Source organism: Engystomops pustulosus, chromosome 7, assembly GCF_040894005.1.
Source record: "Engystomops pustulosus chromosome 7, aEngPut4.maternal, whole genome shotgun sequence".
NCBI lineage: Eukaryota > Metazoa > Chordata > Amphibia > Anura > Leptodactylidae > Engystomops > Engystomops pustulosus.
The window spans coordinates 71,964,680-71,986,523 of NC_092417.1; the positions used below are offsets into that span (position 1 = coordinate 71,964,680).

At 44.0% G+C, this 21,844-nt stretch overlaps 1 long non-coding RNA gene across 1 annotated transcript in view; it reads left to right on the forward strand.

Annotated features, from left to right (window-relative positions):
• The first annotated feature begins 7,609 nt into the window (after window positions 1-7,609).
• The window catches only part of LOC140068833 (uncharacterized), a 35,790-nt gene continuing 21,555 nt past the window's right edge, over window positions 7,610-21,844 (forward strand). The window contains exon 1 of the long non-coding RNA XR_011848578.1: window positions 7,610-7,664. This is a non-coding gene — a long non-coding RNA (uncharacterized lncRNA). The remainder of the gene's footprint in view (window positions 7,665-21,844) is intronic.

Consider the following 21,844-nt stretch of genomic DNA (forward strand, 5'->3'; position numbering starts at 1 on the left):
GTATTTTTGTAGATCTGAGAGGCTTAAGCTTGGTTTGTCTCACGTTGAGCGAAAGGATCTTCAATCATGCAGATATGTCCTACATGTGGTGACTCCTGTTATTTGCTGTTAGTTCTAAATCCATATTACCATAAAAAATATATAAAAACTAGCAGCAATATTATAATGAACAGTTGTCGTGGTAACAACCATTGACAGAGGGAGGCTGGATTTTGCACCAGGCCATTCTTCTGGAGAATTTATCAACTTGTGGCATATGACAGGCTGGCTCTGTGTGGATGATATGGCAGCGATGAGACGTTTCCATAAAACGCGATTTACTAATATTGGAGTAGGAAGCAGTGATGTAAATAAAGCAGATGTCGTGGTAATTGTCGCAGTAATAACTGGTAATGGAATGTTTATCTGTCCTGAGGAGTTTTTACAGATTTCTCTCATTTAACAATAAATGCTGTGATTTTAATTTGATGTGATTTTTCAGCGCTTCCGGGCACATGAGTGTTGTGCTTCTGATACTCCATGCAGCAAACGCTTAAATACACTTCAAATAAAGATTTGTATTCTGTTCAGATGAGAATTTACTGCCGAGACCATTGGAAGAGGGTCCGAAGAAGTTTAAAAAAAAATTGTATGTATCATTCTATATTATCTTAAAAAGCTACATAAAGCTAAGTCCAAATTTCCATTTAGGAGTTTCCATTACTCTGCTCCATTATAAGCTTGAAGCTCTGTAATCACGTTGTAGTTCCTAACAGGAACCTGCAAATACCATGTACTGTTTATTATACTGGTGTGTTATCTTTTAGAAGGGCAATAGGGACCGTTCAGCCTCTACGGTGTAAATCCACTTACACTCATCATCAAGAAGTGACTTCCACTTCTGAATCTACACCAACAGTAACCAAAAGAATCCCTTGACTAACACCTTGACTACAGTGAGTCAGTTTGTCTTCCAGGATATCCAATATTTTTCTCCATGAGACTCTGGAAATCAGAATTAGGGTTTATGTTACTTATATACACTCACCGGCCACTTTATTAGGTACACCATGCTAGTAACGGGTTGGACCCCCTTTTGCCTTCAGAACTGCCTCAATTCTTCGTGGCATAGATTCAACAAGGTGCTGGAAGCATTCCTCAGAGATTTTGGTCCATATTGACATGATGGCATCACACAGTTGCCGCAGATTTGTCGGCTGCACATCCATGATGCGAATCTCCCGTTCCACCACATCCCAAAGATGCTCTATTGGATTGAGATCTGGTGACTGTGGAGGCCATTTGAGTACAGTGAACTCATTTTCATGTTCAAGAAACCAGTCTGAGATGATTCCAGCTTTATGACATGGCGCATTATCCTGCTGAAAGTAGCCATCAGATGTTGGGTACATTGTGGTCATAAAGGGATGGACATGGTCAGCAACAATACTCAGGTAGGCTGTGGCATTGCAACGATGTTCAATTGGTACCAAGGGGCCCAAAGAGTGCCAAGAAAATATTCCCCACACCATGACACCACCACCACCAGCCTGAACCGTTGATACAAGGCAGGATGGATCCATGCTTTCATGTTGTTGACGCCAAATTCTGACCCTACCATCCGAATGTCGCAGCAGAAAACGAGACTCATCAGACCAGGCAACGTTTTTCCAATCTTCTACTGTCCAATTTTGATGAGCTTGTGCAAATTGTAGCCTCAGTTTCCTGTTCTTAGCTGAAAGGAGTGGCACCCAGTGTGGTCTTCTGCTGCTGTAGCCCATCTGCCTCAAAGTTCGACGTACTGTGCATTCAGAGATGGTCTTCTGCCTACCTTGGTTGTAACGGGTGGCGATTTGAGTCACTGTTGCCTTTCTATCAGCTCGAACCAGTCTGCCCATTCTCCTCTGACCTCTGGCATCAACAAGGCATTTCCGCCCACAGAACTGCCGCTCACTGGATGTTTTTTCTTTTTCGGACCATTCTCTGTAAACCCTAGAGATGGTTGTTCGTGAAAATCCCAGTAGATCAACAGTTTCTGAAATACTCAGACCAGCCCTTCTGGCACCAACAACCATGCAACGTTCAAAGGCACTCAAATCACCTTTCTTCCCCATACTGATGCTCGCTTTGAACTGCAGGAGATTGTCTTGACCATGTCTACATGCCTAAATGCACTGAGTTGCCGCCATGTGATTGGCTGATTAGAAATTAAGTGTTAATGAGCAGTTGGACAGGTGTAACTAATAAAGTGGCCGGTGAGTGTATGTTTGGTTTGATTTTGTAAATGCAGCTCAGTATGTGACTAGAGTAGAAGACCTCTACAGCTGACATGTATAATATAACATACTTTGTGTCTTATGACCTGATTGTATGAGTATAAAACGTGGTTACTGCAAACAAGAGACTCCCAATCCTCCAGCTACTCCGTAGTATCGTGGAGACGATGTTGCATATTTAATGAGAATGGGGGGTAAGCGCCATAATGAGCAGAAAACATATTGAACATTTCCTTCATGCGCGTCTTCAGAAGCGATAACCGTTATTCTGCTCATTCCACAATCTGGCCAGCTGTCTCTGATTGTGCCGAACTCTCTCCAGACACGTCTGATCTCATCACAAATACTCAGGAAATGGTTGTGTTCTCCATGAATCAGAGCTCCACTGGGCTTACAGCGGGCGGCAGGTAACAAGCGATGTAACCGCAGCTTCCCTGAGACAAGGACGTTTAGCAATGAATAACATTTACTGTAGAGGCAATTCCAGATACTTCCTCCTGCAAGAAGTGAAAAAAACAGAAGATGTCAAATGAAAATACAATATAGTTGCAGTTTGCCTTGGTGCAGGTCTGGTGTGTAATACAAACTGGATAAAAAATGGAACGTATGTACACAGAGACTGCTCACTTATCAACAGTACTAAAGCATGGCTGGAAGGAGTCGTAATGACGTCCTCTTCCTGATGCAGCAGATCGTCACCACTAAGGTACTACATGCCACTAATGTCTGTGTCACTGCCTGACCTACTAGTGTGACATCATCAGCATGTATAGTGCCAGAGCAATGCCATCTGAATGTGAGCTGGCCATGCTTTGTGGGGGTGTTATCAATTGTTTGTAATGTTGTCAGAATATTATTGGTCAGGTTTTAAAAAAATGTCTGTAAATACAGTGCTAAAAATATAGCTGGGGATCAGGAGTAGACTGCCGGGAAGGGGGAGTGACTTTTTAATTATGTAATGACTGTGTTCTCAAAGCGTTTAGCTTGGGGGACAAATGAGTCCCCTCGCCCTCCCCCGTTTTTAACCCATTAATGACGTCTGACATACTAATATGTCACATGTCTATTATGGGAGTATGGAGAGGACTCACAGACCGAGCCCTCTCCATAGAAGCCAGGGGCTCTAACATGGTAAACTTAGTAATTGTAAGTAACTAGCTACAAACCTCTGCCTGGGAGCTTATGAGTAGAGATGGGTGAATTTGTTCAAATTTGGTTCGACCTGATTCGCCAAATTTTTCGAAAAAACTTGATTCGACCCGAATCGAATCATGACAGGTATTTCCTGGCTGCAGTGAGCTGTAGGGTGCTGTAGAACGTTGTGCAGTACTTAAATATGCATAGGGAGCATGGTTTGGTCTTCAGACACGCACATGACAGCCTCTGTTCTTAGAATCGCTTCACTTCCATGTGCACTTACAGAGGCCAACTTCACCAAATAAGAAAAGCGGGAACGCAGCCTGACAAGGTAACGTCTGTGCCAGATCAAAAGGACTGAGCTGAGGGCCCAGATCCCACTATAACATCAAAGAGTGCACTCTTTTTACACTGACATCAGATGATTCCATAGATTACAACAGAACCTGTTCTGTTAAACGCGGATACATGTAGTAACCCCCCAAATGAGTGGAGTAGTAATTTTACATTGACATCACTGATCATTTTGCCCTTCATTTCATCCGTCAGTATCCTCTTTCGGTCAATAATCCATCATCAGTATTGCTAAAGCAAAAGTCAAACAGGAATGGATCCAAAACAGAGATGACCAGTAAATTGGATACTTGCATGTCCTCGGTGTTCTATATCTACTCCTGCAGCTAGCTATCAATCCTGAAGCTTTTCATTCCTTCCGACAGATGAAATGAAAGGGAAAACATAGTGGTAACGTCATAGAGTGGTGAAGGGTGAAAACAGCATTATGGAAATCACAGGGTGTTCTAGGGAGACATCGGTCAGTTGGCAGCAGCATGAGTAGGCCGCAGAGTGGCACAATGACAGAGTGTGGAGGAGGTAGCAACCTGGTAGACCATAGAATGGTACAATGACAGAGTGTGAAGGTGGCAGCAACATGGTAAGTCACAGAGTGGCACAATGATAGAGTGTGGAGGTGGTGTCAGCAAGAGAGAGGGAGAGACAGCAATCCAAATCCTACATGTTAGTTCATATAATTTGGTGCTCGCAGCCAGAGGTTCTGGTACATGAACCTGTAATCCGAGACATCGATGGAGGAAGCCACAGCACGCCAGGAATTCCAAAGAATGAAGGCTTTATTCACATAGAAGGCATAAGATTCGCGACGTTTCGATTCACAATGAATCTTTCTCAAGCATGCTTGAGAAAGATTCATTGTGAATCGAAACGTCGCGACCTGGTAGATCATGGTAAGTCACAGAGTGGCACACTTGAGAAAGATTCATTGTGAATCGAAACGTCTCGAATCTTATGCCTTCTATGTGAATAAAGCCTTCATTCTTTGGAATTCCTGGCGTCCTGTGGCTTCCTCCATCGATGTCTCGGATTACAGGTTCATGTACCAGAACCTCTGGCTGCGAGCACCAAATTATATGAACTAACATGTAGGATTTGGATTGCTGTCTCTCCCTCTCTCTTGCTGACACCACCTCCACACTCTATCATTGTGCCACTCTGTGACTTACCATGTTGCTGCCACCTTCACACTCTGTCATTGTACCATTCTATGGTCTACCAGGTTGCTACCTCCTCCACACATGTTTCTGCAACCTCCATAATTTGTCATTGTGCCACTCTGCGGCCTACTCATGCTTGAGAAAGATTCATTGTGAATCGAAACATCGCGAATCTTATGCCTTCTATGTGACTAAAGCCTTCATTCTTTGGAATTCCTGGCATGCTGTGGCTTCCTCCATCGATGAGGTGGTGTCAGCAGCAGCAGGAGCCCACAGAGTGTCACAATGACAGAGTGTGGAGGTGACAGCAACATGGTAAGCCACAGAGTGGCACAATGAAAGAGTGTGGAGGTGGTGGTAGCAGCAGCAGCAGGAGCCTACAGAGTGTCACAATGGCAAAGTGTGGAGGTGGCGGCAACATGGTAGGCCATATAGTGGCACAATGACAAAGTGTGGAGGTGGCAGCAGCAGCAGCATGAGGTCAGAGAGTGGCACGATGACAAATTCTTTAGGTGACAGCAACATGGTAGGCCACAGTGTGGCACAATGACAGAGCGTGGAGGTGGCAGCAGCAGCAGGAGGTCAGAGAGTGCCCCAATGAAGAATTCTGGAGGTGGCAGCAACGTAGTAGGCCACAGTGTGGCACAATGATAGAGTGTGGAGGTGATGGCAGCAGGAGGTCAGAGAGTGGCACAATGACAAATTCTGGAGGTGGCAGCAACATGGTAGGCCACAGTGTGGCACAATGATAGAGTTCGAAGTTTGAAATGAATTTGAAGCTTGAAATGAATTCGAAGTTTGAGATTTTTAATTTAAATTTGAATTTGAAGATTAGAGACGCCACATGCATCATTCATTATAATTTTCCTGAAAATATTATGTCTTTGCCAAAAAAGAACTGAAATTTGGAGTATACAGCTCCCCCAAAATGGATACCCGGGACTTGGAGCAAGAATCAATCCAACTTTGTGGATTTTACACCGATTTCTTGCTATTAACTTTAGCAACAAAAAAAGAGCTGCAAAGTGGGGTATACAGATCCCCCAAAATGGACACCCTGGAGCAAAAATCACCCCAGAAACTATTTGGGCACGTATTTCTTGCTATCAACTTTAGCAACAAAAAATATTGAAATTTTCAGATACCCCAAAATGGACACCCTGGGATTGGAGAAGAAATCACTACTGAAACTATGTGGATTTTACACAGATTTCTTCCTATTCACTTCAGCAACAAAAAAGAACTGCTATTTGGGGTATACAGATCCCCCCAAACGGACACCCTTGGAGAAAAAAATCACTACAGCACAGTATAGTACAAGCAACTGGACGCTACAGACAGCACATGCAGTGTGAAATGACGAGATTGAAAATGGCTGCCTGTTTTTGTGTGACATCACATAAGCCTGCCGGCCGCTGATTGGCTTACAGGTCTACACATGTGATCGAGGGTGTTCCTTTCTCCTTCCCAGAGTTCTCCTTTCCCTGAAATGCGGACCGAATTCCACTTTGTTCAAATTGATTCACCGATCTCTAGTTATGAGTTAACTGTTCTAATAATTGGCAAAGCCTGAGTTTGGAGTATTAAGGCTGAGCTCACAAAGTTTTAAGGTTTTTATATTTAAGTTTTGAAAATAATTATTATTGTTATTTGTTTTCCTTAATAAAGCACAGCGGACAATATTTGCCAAATAAAGTCGTCTTGGGTGTTTAATTTTATCAATATTAAGGTGAATTATGCTGCAGTTCTATAGTCTCATGTATGACCATATTTACTTCAGATTTATGTAGGTTCTCTTAACCTTGTTCTGCAATGGTTGTTCCTCATATACTTGTAGCTAAGAGTAGACATTTTGCATCATCTACTTTATGACTTGCGGTGCCCTCTCCTGGACAAGCTGCTTTTTACTTTCCTAAATTCCCTTGACCTGATTTAGCTGAATCTCTCACATCATAAGGAAAGTCTTTGAAGATGTCAGCAGTTCTCTCTCTTGGCAATGCCTCCTCCTTATGAGGCTAAATACCTGTGGCAGGTTCCATTTGGAATCAAAACTCTGGATAACAATAAATTGATTTGATTACTTAATCTGGGGATCAGTCTGAGGAGAAAATACTGGTTTGAGGGTCAATGTCACTCTTCATTGCCGTCTGCTCTTTGCAAAAAAGCAAAGGGAGAAAGGTGAGAATCAGTGGCATAAATCATTGTATAGTGAGATGTCTGCAGGCTCAGAATGAGCTGGGTCACAAATAGTGAAGGAAAAGAGTTGGGGGACATTACTGGGTGGTCTGTTGGGGTTACTCATCATGGATAGTCTGCACACTCCATGTAATTGTACGGACACCCCGTTACTGTTCTTCTATTGTAGGCTACAGAGCAAGATCATCTCATTGTATTTGTCTAAATAGTGCACAAATTTGGTGAATTATTCACATTGTCGGCCGCAATCTGCTCCTCATTCAGTGGCTTTTCTGCTTGTTGCCATGACAAAGAGCTTCTAACATGCAAAGTGACTTATATGAATGAGCCCTTACATCTGTTCTTCAGGATCATCTCTTCTAAAGTGGATTTCATACACAGGCGGCATCGATCTTATGGCGTATACTGCCGGCCGTGTATAGATGATTTACAAGCATCCAGCGCCCTATTTCTTACATGCAGATATTTCCTGTTTTTAAGTAAATTAAATGTCACTTTATTCACTGTTGCAGAACTGAAGACGATAACTGGAAACTCCTTCGCTACAACATTGTTGCCACCAGAGGTAAATATGCTAATATCTAAAGTATGGCCAGGGCAAGGCATTGGTCGGTGCACTACTAGTCTCACTAGTGTTCTGATACATTACTTTAGGAGCAGGGGAAGGATGAAAACTAGCAACAACCCTGGGCACATACCAGGGCTCAGGGCTTAGTCCAGCACACTGTACACTATTATAATAGCATTGCTTTAGTTTGGCATACATTTGGCCACTGTGCTTTATTGGTCCAGAGACACCTGGCTGTGAAAAAAACATCTTGTGGACTTGTGGTTTATTGTCCCAAATCGGCCTTTTACATCTCTGATCTGAGTCTGATTAGATTAATCTCAGGTTCATTCACATGAAGCAGCTGAACTACAATACCAAGCACAACTGCTGTAATATATAGCCCTGTGTTATATAGGAAAATAAGAGACCACACTGGGGCACATTTACTTACCAGTCGCAATCCCCGATCCGGACTCTTTGATGATGATGCACTGTGCCGCGATCCACGTAGATCCTGCACCCGATATCCTGCATGTGTCACTCCCTGCTCAGGTGCACCTTCTTCTTCCTGGTGCATGTAAGTTCTTGGCTTGCAACACAAATTTAAAAGGTAAATCCTGTGTCGTTCTATAGTTGTAATAGCTAAAAACTTTCCCACTACACATTCATTGCCTTATTGCATCTGTTTGTCTGCTAATACTCTGCTTTCTGCCTGCCTCAGCTCTGCTCCCCTCAGCCCTGCATCCTGGTTGCCAAGAAGAATCCATAGAATGAAAGTACATATAAACTCATCCCTCCAGCCTTCTAATCTGCAGTCCCATGTACATGCACCCTTCCTGTCCCCCAGCCTACTAACATGCAGCCCCATGTAAATGCATCTCTCCTGTCCAGTCGCCCAGGCCTGGTATGAGTCCCTATCTGCTGGGCGTCAGGTGTGGGCACAAGAGAGTGGATCGGGAACCAATTCTATGTGTGCCATTGAGACACACAAAGCATTGATTCAGGGACACAGGCAGGCACCACCCCGCGCACTGCCTGCCTGTGTTCACTATGGCGCGGCTGTGATGACATCATCACTCCACTGCGTCATACATTGTGCGGTGACGTGCATTTCTGCTTTAGTGAATGAGAAATCCTGGGGGAGTACTGAACCAGGGAAGCAAGGTTAGTGATAGGTTTATTATATTTTTCATGGCTCCTACTCCTGGACAATGTATTATTGGGGGGGGGGGGGGGAGTGAAAACTCCTGGACAGTAATTTATGAGTGATAGGGGTGGAAACTGCTGGGCAATATATTTTTAGAAAGGTGGATGGAAGGTATATTATTAGGTGGTGGGGACTCCTGGACAGAATATTATTAGGGGGTGGGGACTCCTGGACAGTATGTTATTAGGGGATGGGGACTCCTGGACAGTATGTTATTAGGGGGTGGGGACTCCTGGACAGTATATTATTAGGGGGTGGGGACTCCTGGACAGTATGTTATTAGGGGGTGGGGACTTCTGGACAGTATATCATTGAGGGAGGGCTCCATGATAATATATTATTAGGTGGGGAGGGAATAGGCCTAGGCCCAGTACCTAGTAAGAACTGCTATGCTACATATTAATTTTTAGGGCACTGCTAACTTCATATGGATTGCTGAGGGAGTCTGCTCTGCTACTTTAATTAATTATTGGGTGCAGGGTTTCATATGAATTAATGGGGTACTGCTTTGCTAAATATTAATGAATGGAAATAACGATAACGGATGTTGTTATATAACAATAAGTGGGAATAATGGGAGAAGTTATCAAAGTTCTGAAGTTCTGATGTTCTGATGGACAGGACAGGACAGAGCTAGAAGGCCGAAGCTACGACTGATTTCTACAGTAAGTGTTGTCTTTATGTGTCTTATGGCAGACTTTATTAGCGATACATTTTTGGCAGTATATTCCCTTATATGTTTATGTATGTGTATTCTTTACTGCAATATTATTTGTATTGTACAGGTATGTGGATATTGGTGTGGGGATATTTATTTATGTGCAACTGTATTTAAGTGTTTTTATATATGGTGTGTATGTGTAGCGTGTATATAGTGTGTTTTGAGTATTTTTGGTGCTGTGTTTATATGTGTGTATATGCATTTATAGTGTATGTGTGCTAATGCCTATGGAGTGTATATGTGGTGTATGCATATTCTGAAGAATAACATGCGGGATGGGGCGGGCAGCAAGGGTTTGGTGTATGGGGGACCTGATTCTAAGTTTGCAACAGAGCGCACTGGGGTCTTGTTATGCCACTGCTTCTCTCCCTCTTGCTTTCTATCTGCAGTGCCAAATAACTACAGCCCTACAACCCTCAATATACAGCCCCATGTAAATACACCCCTCTCTTGTATCCTCAGCCCCAATAAATTACATCACTATTGTCTATTCCCTCTCCATATCCTATCCTGCCTTGCACACCTTGACTTTTCTCCTCCATGACCCCTCATGCCCTCAGCGGCATCAAATCCACAGCAAACTACTAATAGCCAAACATTGTGATGTTCATATGATCCATTTAGGCATCTAGGGCATGTTATGTGGACATGTGACCAGCAGCCATTTTCTTTCATTTGTCGGCTCTACGGGGACAAAATCAATGGACTAATTAAAGGGCCAGCAGCATTTTAAGTCTTCATTATAGTGTAGTGCACAACATTTTTCAGCTAATGGGAGGCAAAATTTTAAATAAAAAGTAATTACATGTTATCTTATATTTTTATGACCATTTCAATATTAATTATAATGATTTCTGGAATACCCTTTAATTCTAAGTGATGACCATAACCATATATCAATCGTCAACCATTTGTCGTTGCAGTCAAAATAATAACATTTCAATTGCTGAGAGTGGTCTCCCAAACTGGAAGGTTAGTTGGTGACTACAGTACTGATCGGAAACAAACAGAATTGGGATCTTGTATCTTGTGGGAAAAGATCGAGTATAAACCTGCATGACTTCTCCCAGTGGTAAATTATTACTGCAAGATTCACCCCAGATGTCTTTGGCTCCTTTCAGTACATATTCACATTGCGCCCCTAAAGATACCACAGTCACTTACAATATAGTATCCCCTGGATAAAAATGCTGCAAGCAACTGACCAATCTATGCCCCAGGGCTGGATTAAGGTTGGTGGGGGCCCCTGGGCGCAAAATCTGGTGGAGGCCCCCACTGAGGGCAGCGTGCATACACGTCCTCCTGCTCACTATCCACGCAGTAACACTGCTACATACAGCCGCCTGATCCCCAGTACCACAGCTACATATAGCCGCCTCATCCCTAGTAACACTGCTACATACAGCCGCCTCACCCCCAGTAACACCGCTACACACAGCCGCCTCGCCCCCAGTAACAAAGCTACATAAAGCCGCCTCGCCCCCAGTAACACCACTACATACAGCCTCCTTGCCCCCAGTAACACAGCTACATACAGCCGCCTCGCCCCCAGTAACACCACTACATACAGCCGCCTCACCCCCAGTAACACCGCTACATACAGCCGCCTCATCCCCAGTAACACAGCTACATACAGCCGCCTCATCCCCAGTAACACCGCTACATACAGCCGCCTCATCCCCAGTAACTCAGCTACATACAGCCGCCTCATCCCCAGTAACACAGCTACATACAGCCGCCTCATCCCCCAGTAACACAGCTACATACAGCCGCCTCACCCCCAGTAACACAGCTACATACAGCCGTCTCATCCCCAGTAACACAACTACATACAGCTGCCTCGCCCCCAGTAACACAGCTACATACAGCCGCCTCATCCCCAGTAACACAGCTACATACAGCCGCCTCGCCCCCAGTAACACAGCTACATACAGCCGCCTCGCCCCCAGTAACACAGCTACATACAGCCGCCTCATCCTCAGCAACACAGCTACACACAGCCGCCTCGCCCTCAGTAACACAGCTACATACAGCCGCCTCATCCCCAGTAACACAGGTACATACAGCCGCCTCATCCCCAGTAACACAGCTACATACAGCCGCCTCATCCCCCAGTAACACAGCTACATACAGCCGCCTCACCCCCAGTAACACAGCTACATACAGCCGCCTCATCCCCAGTAACACAACTACATACAGCCGCCTTGCCCCAGTAACACAGCTACATACAGCCGCCTCATCCCCAGTAACACAGCTACATACAGCTGCCTCGCCCCCAGTAACACAGCTACATACAGCCGCCTCGCCCCCAGTAACACAGCTACATACAGCCGCCTCGCCCCCAGTAACACAGCTACATACAGCCGCCTCATCCTCAGCAACACAGCTACACACAGCCGCCTCGCCCCCAGTAACACAGCTACATACAGCCGCCTCATCCCCAGTAACACAGCTACATACAGCCGCCTCGCCCCCAATATACACACATACAGCAAATACACACACATTCAGTATACAGAGCATATACATACATACCATATACACAGCATATAAACATAAACATACATCATATATATATATATATATATATATATATATATATGCATATAATTAAATGTGCAGATATATATGGTTATACAAATATATGCGTGTCTAAAAACAGTAAATGCATATATACACAGTATATACATATATAGACAGTAGATGCATATATACACAGTATATACATATATAGACAGTAAATACATATATACACAGTATATACATATATAGAAAGTATATATATATGTACACATATACACAGTATATACATATATAGACAGTAGATGCATATATACACATATACACAGTATATACACATATACACAGTAGATGCATATATACACAGTATATACACATATACACAGTAGATGCATATATACACAGTATATACATATATAGACAGTAGATGCATATATAGACAGTAGATGCATATATACACATATACATAGTATATACATATATAGACAGTAGATGCATATACACATATACACAGTATATACACATATACACAGTAGATGCATATAAACACAGTATATAAATCTATAGACAGTAGATGCATATATACACACAGTATATACACTGTACATACACTGTATATACACTGAATATACATCATATATACACACAGATAAATACATATGTAGTGTATACTTACCCTTTTAGGATGGACGGCCGTCGCGTCAGGCGGGTGTTTGGGGTTGTTCGTGTTCGGCGTGGGGGGGGGGGGTTGGTTAATGGTTTGGCCGGGGCGGTGGGCGGGGCAGTGGAGAAGGAGCGGAGGATGGGCGCTTCTTCCAGCGGGGGGGGGGGGGGGGAGATGGGTTGGCGTTGCGAGCGTAGGACGACAGCTTGTTCCGGGGGGGGGGGGGGGGGGGGCCGTTAGGAGCGGAGGACGGCCGCTTGTTCGGGTTGGGGAGGAGGGGAGGTTGGGTGTAACTACTATTTCCTCTCTATAGGAGGTATATATCTATATATATATATATATATATATATATATATATATAAATATATATATATATATCATGGTTACTTGATCACATTGCAGGTGGATTTGCATTTCTAAAATCATTGCTGAGATTTGAGTGATAACCTACCAGACCATCATTTTTATGGGCAGGTTAGAGCACTGAACATGACCAGACTAGTGTGGAGTCGGGGAAAATGGGCAAAGTAAGAAAACAGACAGCCTGACCAACACAGCTGACACCATTTTGTTGGAATGGTGATTGGTCACAGCCTTTTTTAACTTCTTCATGTAACAGTCTGCAAAAACACAAATTTTATTAGCAAATACAAATTAACACATTCACATTTTCTTCATAGCTGAGTTCTTAACAACAACCAACAAACTAGGCAGCATAATTAACCAAGACTACCAAAGGTAAATTCCCCCTGGTAATAAAAAACCTACACCCTTTTGATCCACTAGCTTCCAAACTCTTGGCTAAGTGGCAATGCCAGGTGCGACACCAACCAAAACCACAGGGGGACTCTATAACCATAATGACCCTTGTTTCCCAAGATCCACCTCTTGGGGAATCCAAATAATGTATTCGGTATATAAACCCCCTTTTTATTTATACCATTTTACAACCAATTTTTCATATGTACCCACTAGCTGTTGTACAGAACCCACCACCGCGTGGCTTCTCCCCCCTCAAGGTGACATGCCCTGCCAAACCTGGAAGCCAAAGTTAAAAACATCCAATTCAAGATCAGTCAAGTATAAGAGGCATCCACATCCAGCAACCAATGCCTCACCATCAAACTCATTCAACCACACAAATTTTGACACACACTTGATTTTCACCCTCGTGAAATTCAGAGCCACCACTGACACCGTATTCCTCCACATTGTTCTCCGCAACGGATCTCCGGTCATCCTGGACACGGCACGAGATACCTCTCTGCTGTGGGAACCAACTCCCAAAAATTGTCTAACTGTAGACGAGACAAGGCATCCACAGTGTGGTTACCAATCCCCAAAACATGCACAGCACAACTATTCCAGCGCAAGCACAAAAGCACCAGATGCCGCAACAAAACTATCACGACATCTGCCTAGCAATCACATTCACAACCAACATATTGTCACAATGAAAAATCATGCTCCAGTTGCCCCCACAGCTCCACCCACACAACAATTGGAAAGAACTCCAACAGAGGTTCACAGTCAAAGCCACCTCTCGCCATGCTTCCGGCCAGGAACCCATGCTCCATGCACCATCAAAGAATGCCCCATACCCCACCATCAATAAACAAATGTAACTCAGAATTAGAAACTAGGTCTGCCTTCCACAATGTCTGCCCATTATAACACACCAGAAAACCATCCCATATTTTCATATTATACCTGTGCTCCAGTTTCAAATGAATAAGATGTTTTGACCGCCTCAACCAAGCAGTATCTTGCCCCAGGCACTGACAAAATACTCGTCCCATAGGCATTATGTGATACGCAAAGTTCAATTTGCCTAACAATGACTGCAGAAGCCAATGGGTGATTTTTCACTTTACTAGAGCCTCTTGCACCACCCTATGCAAATCCTCCTGTTTCGACAATAGCAACCTACACTCCATTCGCTCGGGGTCAATTTCAGTCCCCAAAAAACAAAGCGACGTAGAAGGCCCCAAAATCTTCTCTACTGCCAGCGTAACCCCAAATCTCTGAAAAACATCAAACACGGTCTACAACAAAAGGAAACACAACAGGCTCCCCGCAGGACCAACACACAAAAAATCATACAGGTAACAGGTGACCCCCATGAGCACAAAAACTCCTGAACCACCCATTCCAAAAAGGAACTAAAAGCCTCAAACAGGGTGCATCAAATTGAGCAACCCATGGGCAAACAACCATCCACATAAAAAACCCCTTCAAATGAACAACCCAACAGATGCATACACCCTGGGTGGACCGGCAATAAGCAAAACGAAGACTCCATGTCTGCCGTTGCCATGAGTGTTTCCCGGCCTCCCTCGCCAAAACAACTGCCGACTCAAAAGATATGTAGGACACCGCTGAGAGAGAACTATCAATATCATCATTCACCAAAGCCCCCCCCCCAGCAGATACAACAAATGATGACTCAAACTATACTTTCCCGGGTCCTATTTAAGGACCATTCCTAACAGTGACACCCTCAAATTCAGTGATGGCTGTTCTAAGAATGGCCGCAACATCCTCCACAGCCGTACTTCTCCCGTACAACCTGTGGAAAATCATCTACTGGCTTTAGATTTCTGGAACAAAGGGATCCCGCCCCTTCCTTGACTGGATCTTAACTGGATCTTGACTGGATCCTAAACCCTTCTAACAGCAACACCACCTTATTCCTATTTGGATACCTATCAAACCATGGCATCATGGCCGTGAGAAGTACCAGAGTCACCCCCTTTGACAGCTGCATCCCCTGATCTCTGCTGTTGACCCTTTCCCAGCTTGAAACACTTGAACAAGGGATGGTTGGCACCCCTGTAATCAGAGCACTCATGTTGATATGTGCAGGTAGCCCCCAAGGTCAGGAACATTCATTAAACTTCCAACACACCCTTTTCCGTAATCCGCCTGATGAACACCCATTCTTGAACCTGTCAGGCCTGGACTAAAGGAGACTCCCCAAACCCACAGAACAACCGAACATAGAGCTCCTCCCCGTACACCTGGGAGCCGTCCTCAACCTCATCCACAAGGCTATATCCTTGTGATCCCATTGCAAAGTTGGCTGCTTATCTACTGCCGGAACTGCTCATCGTATCTTAACCAAGCATCCCCCATATTGGCTTATATGCCTCCCAAACCGGGTCTAGATAACAAAAGAGACCCAAGCAACATTCCAGGTGTTTCTCACCCATAACACTCCCCAATATGGCAAAAGCATGAACCCAATTTCTAAAATCCTCGGAATCCGCTGGTCACGTCTGTGTTCCTCATCCTCCTCTTTTCTATGTTCTTTGCCTTTTTCCCACTTCTCAATGCTGAAATGCTCCAAGGGCAACAAAGTTAAAAAGTCCATGTTCTCCCTCTTCCATATTTTTTCCATGACCTTTGGCTCTAAATGCGCCCCCAATGTGGACGGTCACGACCCACTACAGCCAACAACCCTGTAGTACCCAAATCCTATTATGTATGTATGGTGTGTGAAGCAGTAGTCTTTAACATTGCCAGGTCGTCGTCGCCATTTACCTGCAAGGGCAAAAGGACAGATGAAACACTGCAGAACAGCCCAGAGCCCCCTTCAGGTTGTGCCACAGTAGCCACTTGCTCCTGGCTTCCAACCTTAGCCCCAATCCTGCCCTGGCCTAAAATACTGGGCTCAACAGCCCTCTCCGGTGTCCTGGAGGCAGACCCCTGTGTCTGGACCCCTGCTGCTGCCTCACACTGAATCAGGGCCGCCATCCCTAGCCTTCAGCCTCTCCTCTTTTGCATCTAGGGCCACATTGTGCCCTGTGTCAATCCTGGGGGTGGCGTCCCGTCAAAGCCCCACTTCCGCACTGTGTCCACAGCCTGAAGCAACTTCCCTTGCATGGGCTTGCTCGCACCAGAAACCAATAGGATCAGTTCTACCTCCTGCTGAGGGGCTGGACAGACGGCCCGATTTCCACTGTTGTTCACCTCCGGTATGACCTCCATGCCCCAATATTCGTACTGGAGAGACCAACGTACTGGAGACAGAAAAATTGTGCACCTAAAGGGGCGTGTTACAGCTTAGTCCAAGTTTGCGGCACATTTAATACCGTCATGCGCCACAATTCTGCAACATGAACAAATTGCGCCCTCCCAAAAAAATGGGTCCACACTTCCCAAGCAGTGCAAGGGTCACCAGATTAATGAAGAACTTGCAGCAGTTTTGATCTATCTGGCGACGACTGCACATTCCCCAGGCAAACTGCACATAGTACAGACTGTACTAGTTTTCAAAAATGTGAGGCATTGGAGCTCATGTACTATGGGTCGCGCGCTGCACTTTCGTTGGACTTTGCACCTTTTTCGGGATTTGCATGTCTTGGACAGGTATTTAACATGTGTCTGCGCTGTGATTTTGTCGCGCACGATTTTGACACAGCCGTAATGGCTTCCATGCAACGCGAATTGGGGGGCGTGCTCTCGGACGATCCAACTGATTCGGACTAGGAGCAGGATTTAACTCTCAAATTGTGTTGCAAGACAATGCACTTACGTGAACCAGGAAGAAGAAGGTGGACTCTGTCGGACCTGAGCGGGGAAGCGACACATGCAAGATATCGGGCAAATGATCTAAATGAATCGCAGCAGAGTGCATTATACACAGACAATACCCTTTCGGTGAACTCCAGCAGATGGGTGAGTAAATGTGCCCCATTGTCAGGATCAGTGGATCCTCTGGACCACCGCGGGAGATGGAACTAGCCGACACCTGGGACCGGAATCCAAGTGGCACCTGGTATTCACCAGAGCCCGCCGCAAAGCGGGTTGAACTTGCTGCGGCAGGAAACCACCAGCACGTTCCCAGGTGCAACTAGCCTGCGGTGGCAGCCGAAGTCGAGGTACCTTAGCAGAAGACAGTCTCGTAGTCAGGTCCAGGCTCGGGGTCAGGGCAGGCGGCAGAGATGCGAGGTCAAGTCCAAATCCGGGGTCAGAAATGGGAGGTCCAGGCAGGTGGGAGCGGGAACACAGGCACACGGAATACAGTAACACGGAGGAACTCGGGTAACACGGCTACACAGGACTCAGGAGCGGAGACACACAGGAACGCAGGAATACACAGGAACGCAGGAATACACAGGAACGCAGGAATACACAGGAACACAGGAATACACAGGAATGCAGAAATACACAGGAACGCAGGAATAATCACCAGGATGCTTTCTCTTAGGCTGTGAGGCACAAAGATCCGGCAGGGGACACAGGAAGAGGCAGGATTCTTAAAGGTGAGGTGTTCAGCCAGTGCACCCATTGTGTCAAGTTTGGCTAGCATGAATTTAAAGGAGTTTCCTTGAAAGCACTATGCCATGCCTGTAGCACTGCTGTGCTTGGTCAGTACCAAGTTACTGGTTTATGATAGTGTTATGGAACTGGCTGACAGGGGAACCAGGCAAACAATTGCCCAAAGCCAAAATGTCCTTTTAATTGGTCTGTAAGGTACACATCTCTCTTGAGGTGTATATATACACCTATGTGCATAGGTGTATATATAGGGAAACAAGTGAGCCTAACCAGGGCAAAAGTGGAATACCAGATATTTTCCATGAAAAAGATTGAAAAAAGCTGACTTTTTGTAAAGCCTAAAAACTTTTTTGCTTAATTTGCTAACATTTTTTCAGATTTTTTTCAGAATTCTGATACCTGCAATCCTATATGAGTTATAAAACCAATGAGCTTAGATGTAATTGTTTTCTAAACTTGCATGATGCACTGTAGTTTGATTGCAGTGCAGCTCTGGATGTGACTGGAGTACAAAACATTATCTAACTCTTATTATCTACTAGTAAAATGCAAATGCGGTAATAAACATTACAGTATATATCTGTGTCCTACAGTAAGAATCAGAGAAACTTCTGACCGGTTTATGTGTTGACAGATTCTATTGGAACAATCTCTCTCTTGTATATTCCGATGAGTTATTCAGCCTTCAATGTCACTGCTTGCGTACTTTCTTCAAATATCGAGAGGAATGGTTCCACATATAAATATTGTCAGTCATTAATGTATCATTTTGGAGAGGTGTGGATGAGTTAGTGCAGAGCAGCAGAGCTGGAGCTGTGGTTGGGCGCAGTGGAGTATGCTAAGGTTTGAAATGCTTAATGAGTAGCTGTCAAGTGTAGACTTGGGACTGCCATTCGTTCTAGCACAATAATGGACTAATCTGCATGAAAGAAGAGATGAAGCGTGGGTGCGGAGCCGGGGAAAAATGAGCTGACTGCAAAATTAGTGCATCCACAATGGAGCAGCGATGTTCTGCAGGCACAAAGACACAAGGCGCTATTACAACCAATGTCAGGGGCTTGCTGCACAATCAGGCTGTGGGGGTTCATCCTCTGCCCATGGTTTGTGTTCATCTCAATCCTTTATCTCAGCAGAGTGACTTTTTGTGATTTCCTGTGGATACATCACATTAAAAACTGGTTTGTCCTTGTAGAGGAAGCTAAAGCAGGGGCTCAGCAGCAACAAGCAACCCTGCAATTACTGGAGCTAAGTGTTACATTACATGAGCATGATTATTTTCTTATAATGAACTGACACGTTTTATAGTGAAGGTGGAGAGGGGCATCAGGTTCTATATGAAAATGGCTGAAAGGATAGAATTAGTCACAACCCAAAATTATTTTGCAAGTGTGAAAAATGACATATTTTCCAGTGCAATACAGAAAACAAACACAGATTAGACCTGAAAGGGAATTATCAGGTTTTGAAGTAAAACTGTTACTATCCGTTTGAGTATAGAGTACTTGGTTTAGGAATATAGGAATATATAACACCCTTACAGAATATGTTAGGATATAATCTTTGAAAGGCCTAAAATATATCTATGCAGGCGAAAACATAGAAATCATGGGGCCATATAAAAAGGTTTTCCCCCACCTAAAAATAATACTGTATATACAGTGCACCTTATGTACAGTGGTTATCCATGAATCTGAAATTCTCCAGGGGGCTCTAGTACTTCTGGTTTCAGGCTTGCATCCAATATGAAGTTCTACTGTGTCATGGGACCCACTTCAAATTGCCTCCCTTTGGGCCAGGGGACACGGGAAGTACTTTCTCATGGAAAAGGAACATTCTGTCTCCAAGGAGACCACTTGGAACTTTTGGATTGGTGTAGGTCAGAAAAAGGACCTACCGGAACAACCAGGAGCTGAAGTGGAGCAAGTATGTGTTCTTATTTCTCTTAACCCAGAGTTTGTCCTTTGGGTTTTCCATATTATTAATAAATATAGATACAGTGATCATAGTGCACCATCAGTAATTTATATATGGTGCCCTTCTTATTAATTTAGATATAGTCTATACCCCCCCCCCCCTCCCCCCGCTATAAAATGCCCCTTGATAATAGTAAGAAATAATAAAAATGACCTCCTCGTGATTTGTGGCTGTAGTTCCAATGTTTTTCCTGCACCACTGAATTCAGTAAAGTTTTTTCACTTCATAAATTTGCCTTCCACATCTGGAATCAACTGATAAATGTGGTATAAACTGAGGGAAAAGTGGATTTGGTTATTACACAATAATTGACAGACACAACAATTTGGAGAAATTGTGAAGAGAGAAAACTACAATGAAACATTTCCCCATTGAGGCAGTTTTTTTTAGGTCCCTCTTGACACCAGGGACTGGTTGTAAAACTAATGACTCTTCACTCCTTTAGGTTGTTTTCTGGTAGATAAATGGAGCCTGTTGCATTGGAGCCTGGCTGACATAGGGGGAAGGATAGTGTTTGTTGACTATGTTACTATGTTCTCCTCTCCTATCTCTGCAGGCTGATGCTCAGTTTCTGTGAATTTGGAGCACTTGTCTCTTGCAATGAAGTGTTTCCTGCATTTGAAGGTTTTTCAACAATAGCCGCAATGGAAACAAAGTTCTGAGTAGAATATTGATGTTGTTGAGAGAAAGTGAGACTCATTTTGCAGGAAAACAAGTAATTGTTGTGTAAGCTGTGTGATGGCTGGGTGCAACGGGGTCGGCGCACTGACATTGGAGCAAATTCCTGTCTTTTGTACTTGGCAGTGGAATCATTCTCTCGTTCGCAGGGACTTCGTCTTTTGATAATCTGCTTGAAATCAGCCATATTGCAAGTGGTATAAAATAAAGGAGAAGCCCATTAACAATGTCAGCACCCAGCTGTTCCCAACTTCAATAATTACACTTCTCCTCTAATAATCACCATTATAAATGCTTCAATATTCAATTACGGATTGAGAGCAGCTTTTATTTTTGCCATTTACTTTTTTCTGCCTCAATCATAATGTGAAGTCATCGTTCTTTTGTGATACATGTAACAGAAGTAATAAGAGGTGATTATGTATTTAATAGCCGCATTACCCGCTCTTATACACTCATAACCTGGGAATTGGTTAAAAAACAATAACATTAACATTAGAATCAAAATTGAATTGGAAATTTCTTACCTCCTGGCAGCGCCGCTTTATTTTATAGCGTTAAAACAGCAATAGGAGTGGAGAGTCATTAGTTGCACAACCAGCTCCTGGTGTCTGGGGGAACTGAAAAATACATTTAGAAATGTATTAATACTGTAGACGCAACAGGTAGGGGCCCTGTTAAAGTAAGTTAGGGACCTAGGAACTTTGACTTACACCCCTCGATGGTAACCATTACTTTCTACTGGATAGTGGCTAATTAGGCTTAGGGTCAACCCTATTGGGTTGCATGATTTATCTCTTCTTAAAGAAGACTTGTCATAAGAATTTTACTGCTTACACCTGCTGCTATGGGGTTAAAAGTCTTCCCCATGTGACTTAAAATTATCTGCCACTGAGGCACTGTACCATTATTACAAAAATGGAACTGTATGTCACACCACTTAGAGACAAAGTTATGGTGCCCAAGTAGGATAACTAATCCTTCAGTAATGTATAAGTCATAATTGGTGCTCATAAAGTTCATGCAGAAAGTGAAAAATTATGTTTATTCAGAAAATAGAGTAGCAATCCAAAATTAATGTGTGACGTTTTGGTCTAAACACAGCCCTTCATCAGACATGGATTGCAGGGTGAAAGGATATAAAAGTA